This window comes from Alosa sapidissima, chromosome 20 (assembly GCF_018492685.1).
Source record: "Alosa sapidissima isolate fAloSap1 chromosome 20, fAloSap1.pri, whole genome shotgun sequence".
In the NCBI taxonomy this organism is placed as follows: domain Eukaryota; kingdom Metazoa; phylum Chordata; class Actinopteri; order Clupeiformes; family Clupeidae; genus Alosa; species Alosa sapidissima.
Window position 1 is genome coordinate 30775243 of NC_055976.1, and position 7020 is coordinate 30782262.

Below are 7020 nucleotides of genomic sequence, written 5' to 3' on the forward strand. Positions count from 1 at the left end.
ACCAGCGACAAGCAACAAGTGGCAGACAGAGTGTGATGTCACTTATAGGCCACCAGAGACTGTTTTTGAGTCACACCATTGCAAATTCCATATGATGCATCATTACACAAAATGGTTTGTTTTCTCTATCGTCAAGTTGTTCAATAGACTAAGCATATAGCCTTGACTGAAAACAGCTGTTAGGATTATGTCATTTTGATTTGTAAAAAATGTCACATGCCGCCATGCTTAAATTCTGCTCACTTCACATTTATCATATTATTATATTATCTGTAGGCCTATTCATTATGGCATGCTTACCTAGAACTATGTTTTTCCCTATTTTTCCCTATCCCTATCATACTATTTTTAAAGCAGGCCTACCTGCAGGCATGTAATTGGGCTACAGGAATAGCATGTTTGAATGGGCACTGCACTAGTGTAGCTAACAATAGCAATAGCTACTGCCCCCCTCGTGACTCGAGAGAAACACACAGCACTTGTTGAAAATAAAATTGTAAGTGTGATGAAGCTGGAATATGAATGCAAGTGTAAATCCTCCCGTAGCTTGTTTAGATGAGCCACAAGCTTGCTCTCGTGTTCTAGGCAAGCGCCCTGCACTACCGAGACAGCTGCTACCCTGGTGGCGTCCATGTTCTTTCCCACAAAGACAAACTGTAACGCTACAGTACTACAAGCCAGGCAATTACGTCACATCCGCACGTCCAACTCAGGCAGTATGAGCCAAATGGATAGATGCATTTTTTGGGCTTTTTTATGCCTTTAATTATAGGACAGTGGAGAGTGACAGGAAGTGAATGGGAGCGAGAGGGGTGGGATCCGGAAAGGACCTCGGGACGGGAATCGAACCCCAGTCGCCGGTGTTCAGTGCAGGTGCACGAGCCAGTTGCGCCAGAGCTAGGGCCTAGATGCATTATTCTAACAGAAATAAGAGTGTGTGTGAGGTGGAGGGCAACAGATGAGCCAGAGCCACAGGCTTCCCTGATCATGTACTAGCAGATGTCTTCCACTGGAGGGCACTATCTACACAAAAACTCACAGCCACACTCACTCTCACACTCATACACACACACACACACACACTCTCCCTATCTCTCTCACACACACACACACACACACATTCAGATACACACTCACTCTCACACTCATACACACACACACATTCAGATACACACTCACTCTCACACTCATACACACACACACACTCTCTCCCTATCTCTCACACACACATTCAGATACACACTCACATTCATACACACACTCTCCCTCTCTCACACACACGCACTCTCCCTCTCTCTTACACACACACTCCAGTGGGATTGAACTGCTCCGCTGAAGGTGTTATACCTGCAGGTGATGAATGGTTCACTCCTGAGCACTTTGGCTTACACCTGAGACCTGCAGAGAGACAGCAGACAAATCAGATACCTCATCAAACCTGACACTCCACACACACACACGCACACACACACACACACACACGCACACACACACACGCACACACACACAAACAGAGACACACACTTGAAATCAATTTGAACATGCAAACCTTTTCTATATTCTATATAATAATGTTAGCCTAAAATATAGTTTATTTATGGTTTGGTCCAACATAGATAGTCTAAACATGGGCTCTAAATGGCTCCTGGGCTGGTCTGTGCTAAAGGTGTTCAGCACTAGCAGTGCACATGAATATGAAAACCTTTATCTGAGTCTGATACAAGATAGACTACATGTATTGTCACCTTTTAAGAGTAAACTATAAACACACTAGTGAGTAATGTCACATGGCTCAGCGTGGGCCGAACTGTTTATATTCTGAAAATAGGCTCTATAGGCCAGTCAGCTATTGTCTGATAACCTTAAGGTTGAGATTTCTTTGCTTTAAAATCTGAGCAATGTCCAAACCAAAATATCAAAAAGAAAGAAAACTCAAATAGGTTGGCAAACACCCAAAGGATCTGACTGCAATGAAAATAGCAATATGTCATTTATAGAAACACACACACACATGAAGGGGGAGGGGTGTTCTTTTTTCAGGTAAGAGCCATGGCCCCTCAAAATGTCTGTGCACGTCCCTGACATGAGCTATCCCAGAATCCCCCTGGTGAGTGCTGCTCTCCTGCACTGACCCTGAGGTGGACTGGCGCAGTGCACTCCTGGGAGCAAACACACACACACACACACTAATACAGTGCCTCTCCTCAGTGGAACTTAATAGCCTGTGTGTGTGTGTGTGTATCTGGAGAAGGCTGTCAGGGCCGTCTGATCAATAATGGCTCCAGACTGCGTTTATTCTTGACCCTGACGTTGCCTCTATCGATCTTGGGGACCTGCACTTGTGTGTGTGTGTGCGTGGGTGTGAGGACATGCTGTGTTTGTATGTGTGTCAGAGGCCTGCACTTGTCGGTGTGTGTGTGTGTATTAGGCTGTGGATTGCAGGGGCTGATTCTGACTCATTCTGACTCACTGCATGTTGTTTGTGTTGTTTGTCTCTTTGTTTGTTTGTTTGTTTGTCTGAGTGCATTCCGGTCTGTGTTGAGTGTGCTTCCTGCATGTGGAATGATGGACTGTGTGAGAGAGAGGGCTGGTTACCATTAGCAGCACCATGAAGAAGTCACTGTGGCGAGAGTCTGTCCCAGCACACACATACACACACACACACACAGGGCTCGAGTTTAGCACACGCCAATGGCGAGTATATGTTTGTATTGGCAGCTGAATTATGGCAGGTACTGCGCCACTTGGTGTGTGGAAAAGGGCTGCTTATTAACAGTGACAATAGGCTACTTTAGTCTGTCATGTTAAACTGGCCTGCCATATCAACTCCGCTACTTTAGTCTGTCATATTTAACTGGCCTGCCATATCAACTCTGCCAAAAGGAGAAAATGACAGTTATTTGGTTACCCTTTCATACATCTGCTGAGAAAACTACATGGCCACACAAATAGACAGCCGTTTCTGTGTCTGTAGCTTTAAATGCAAATGAGGAGGAGAGAGGTGGGGCAGGGTGGGGGTGTGGCCTTGACCAGCTTGCAGCCACAGTACCATGCGCTAATGTTTACAGTGGTTTTACAATGGCTCGTAGACACGCAGTCGTTCAAGCTTTCCAGTTTGACCCAGAATCTGATCTGGATTGAGAAGCACCAGAAGATGTTGAAACTCAGCTGCAACAGCAGGACGTCTCTGAATGGTTAGTTTAAAATAATGTGTCTGGGTACGGTACTTTAGTTGGTTTGTTTATGTATGCTGTTACAACAGGGGCGGACTGGCCATCTGACATACCGGGCTTTTATCATTTTTTTATTTTATTACATGGGCCCCACATTCTCCAGCAGCACCCAATCAATAATTTGTATTTTTGTAAAATGTGATCACCTGGCCCCAGCTGTGGCGCAACTGGCTGGGGCACCTGCACCGTATGCCGGCGACCCGGGTTCGATTCCCGCCCCGTGGTCCTTTCCGGATCCCACCCCGACTCTCTCTCCCACTTAATTCCTGTCACTATCCTGTCACATTAAAGGCATAAAAGCCCAAAAAATATACTTAAAAAAAAAAAAAATGTGATCACCTATTGACTGGCAAAGTATATGAGACACCAAGGGTGTGTGTATGTACTGTGTATGGACGTGGGCCTATTTGGAAGAAAGTCCAGGGCCTTTTTTCCCAGTCCGGCCCTGCTGTTAGTTATTATCATGTAGCTATTACGCTAGCCTACGTTACAGTTATTATCATGTAGCTATAACGCTAGCCTACGTTACAGTAATTATTATGTAGCTGTAACACTAGCCTACGTTACAGTAATTATCATGTAGCTATAACGCTAGCCTACATTACAGTTATTATCATGTAGCTATAACGCTAGCCTACGTTACAGTAATTATCATGTAGCTATAACGCTGGCCTACGTTGTTGGCTATGTTGTTCTGTTGCTATTGTTCTAAAGCTGTATTAGCATCTATATCAGTTATCTTTGTAGATTAGAGACTCTGGCTCATTTTTTAATGACAAAGTTGTCCATGTCCACATTTACTGAAGTCATGTTACACATAAACCATATTATATTTCCAATATATATTATATCTATAGCTTATATACTGTATATATACACAGGCCCGGATCAACGCATAGGCTAGATATGACTGCAGCCTAGGGGCCCCATGTGTCAGAGGGCCCCCTACTGGCCATACAAAAAAAATAATTTATTAAAATTTGCATAAAAGAATGAACATTAAATGTCATTGGTCCAAAATAAATATTTAAAGTAGTAGCAAAATTGTTATGGCAGAGCCTTAACAATCTTTGGTAGTAGTAAGACGCTGATTGGGTAAACATGGCAGAGTTCATAAGGTCAAGTTTGTTTTCAAACCTCATTCACGTTACAGTTCAAAATGTTGGAAAGAAAGTACCAGAGTGGTGCTCAAAAATGCAAGGCTATAAAATCTAAAGAGAAAAGGGATCAAACTCTCCTGAAAAAAAATCCCCAAATTAGCAGAATGTTTTAAGCCTGTCGAACCCATTAGAGACGTTAACAATAACAATGATGATAGCGCCACTATGCTATCTGGGGCTGCAGCTAGCTCTGAGTAAGGACCATCTCAAACAACTGGGAGATCATGTGCCACTGCCACCATCAGCGTGTCAGTCAATGACAACTTTAACATTAGCCATGATGATGGCCTTCCAACCACTACGTTGTCCTGCAACCTCTCGGACCTAACGTCACCCACTGGTTTTGAAGGGACTCCCGAATGTTCAAGCTCTACCAATGCTAACCTCTCGCACACACCTACTGCCTCCGATGATGGGACTCAAGAACGTCCTTCTAGCCAGGTCGATGTTAATGTGAATTCGGATCCTGGTTGTTGGGGTGAAATTGATGAAAATACGAGGAAATACTGGATAAAAATGGGGCCAGACAAATGCCGTAATAAGTATGCGAATGTCGATGCATCAGAAAGGCAACATAAGCAACAGAAAAGGTATTTTTCAAAATCTTTATTCATGAGGAAACTAGGCAATGGTCTAATTGTCTAATTTGTGTCCTCTTTTGTATGTAGTTGTTGCTCCACACACACACGCCTGATGCCTCCTCACACCCGCTCCACACACACACACGCCTGATGTCTATCAAGCCCCTCACTCCAGCATTCTGTTATTCCCTGTTTTCCCCTCTCTTCTCCTGTCCTCCCTCCTCTCTCCCCACTCTATTTACATCTGAATGCTTAAGACTCAGGTAGTAGGTGGTGTGGGAAAAGCGCATTTGCCCAGAGTCGCCCGGTTTTCCATATAGATTTAATTTGATTTGGTGGAGTAGTTCAGTTGCCTCTGTGCAAGCATGGGGGTGTTCATACTTGCTAGCACCTGTCTAATTTGTGGCCTCTTTTGTGGTGTGGTGGTGGTGGTGTGTATGGGGGTTGGGGGGGCCCACAGTAACTGTATAGCCTAGGGGCCCCTAGCCACCTTAATCCGCCCCTGTATATATATGTGCTATAGACACTAACCAGCACCACTATATTAGTCAGACCACTGTCATTGTTACATCTACCTATATTTTTGGGATAGGTACCGTTGTGGAAAATGTGCTACCATGCCCACAGAAGCTGAGAATATTTGCTGCTCTGAGATACCTCAGGTAGCATTCTCACCACTAAACCGGGAACTACTTTGGTCTAGATAAACGTTTTTGCGCCCACTTCAGGCGTATTTGTTTTGCAACTTGCGCGTAAAATCATGGTGAAGTAAACAGGCCGCACTGAGGTAAAAGCATCGCGGGAGCTGAAAATGGCAAATTGCGCTTTTTCATGTCATGCATATGCATTCATGGGAGGGTCAAGGGGAAAGTGGGAGTTTACCGTAAAGAGATAGGAGGGGAAGCGCAAAGAGCACCTAATTATGTATCCCGCGTTATGTACAAAAAACGCCTGTGATAGCGCTCCTCTACTTTGCAGTGAAAATTCTCCGCCTCTTAAAAGCAGGTGTAAACCAGGAAGCGAGTTTCCTCGCATGTGCCTCCAGTATGGCAGCAGTAATCCGAGCAAGACCAAGACATAGGCCAAGGAGACGAGCTGAAAAGATGTTTGCCACAAGGATCACACTTTTTCAGTTGAACACGAAATCATTAAGAGTTACAGATTAAGCAGCCAATATTACAGTTACTGGAAGAAATCAAAAGATGACATTGAATCTCCGACTCAGCTTTCACATTCCATTCCAGCAGTTGTTAAACGCCTCTCTACATTACAAATATTGGCATCAGGATAATTTCAAACAGTCATAGCATCAGCAGTGGGAATATCGCAGTCTGCACTCAGCCGTATCATAACACACGTACTTAATGCTTTGCTACAGCGCACTAGTCAATGCATACATTTCCCCACCACTAATGCTGAATTAACACACATCAAGCAGGATTTCTTTGACATCGCCAACTTTCCAAACGTCATAGGAACTATTGATTGCACCCACATACCAACTGCCTCCCCGTCACTCCAGCAACACAAAACACACATATTCCATGAATGTACAAGTTGTATGTGACGCAAACATGGTGATCACAAACATTGTGGCCAAATTCCCTGGGTCTGACCATGACAGCTTCATATTCCGCAACAGTGCCATCTACCAACGATTGAGCCACCGGGCTTTTGGAGAGGCGTGGCTACTTGGTAAGCATGGTTTATTTTATTTGTTTGTATGGGGACGTTTCACAGTAAACATTTATCTAGTCATCTATCTGCCTGCATTGCTACATTAACAAACATCCCATGAATTAATAGCACACATTCATTTCTCTTCACTATTTTAATTCTGTTCTATATTATGTTGCAGGTGATGGTGGGTATGCCCAACAACCATGGCTAATGACCCCATTAAACAACCCAACAACAGCAGCTCACCAAAATTACAACCGGACACACATTCAGACGAGGGGGGGTGATTGAGCGCAAATTTGGCGGGTTGAAAAGCCGTGGTGCGACTGGCCGGGGCACATGCACCGTACGCCGGCGACCCGGGTT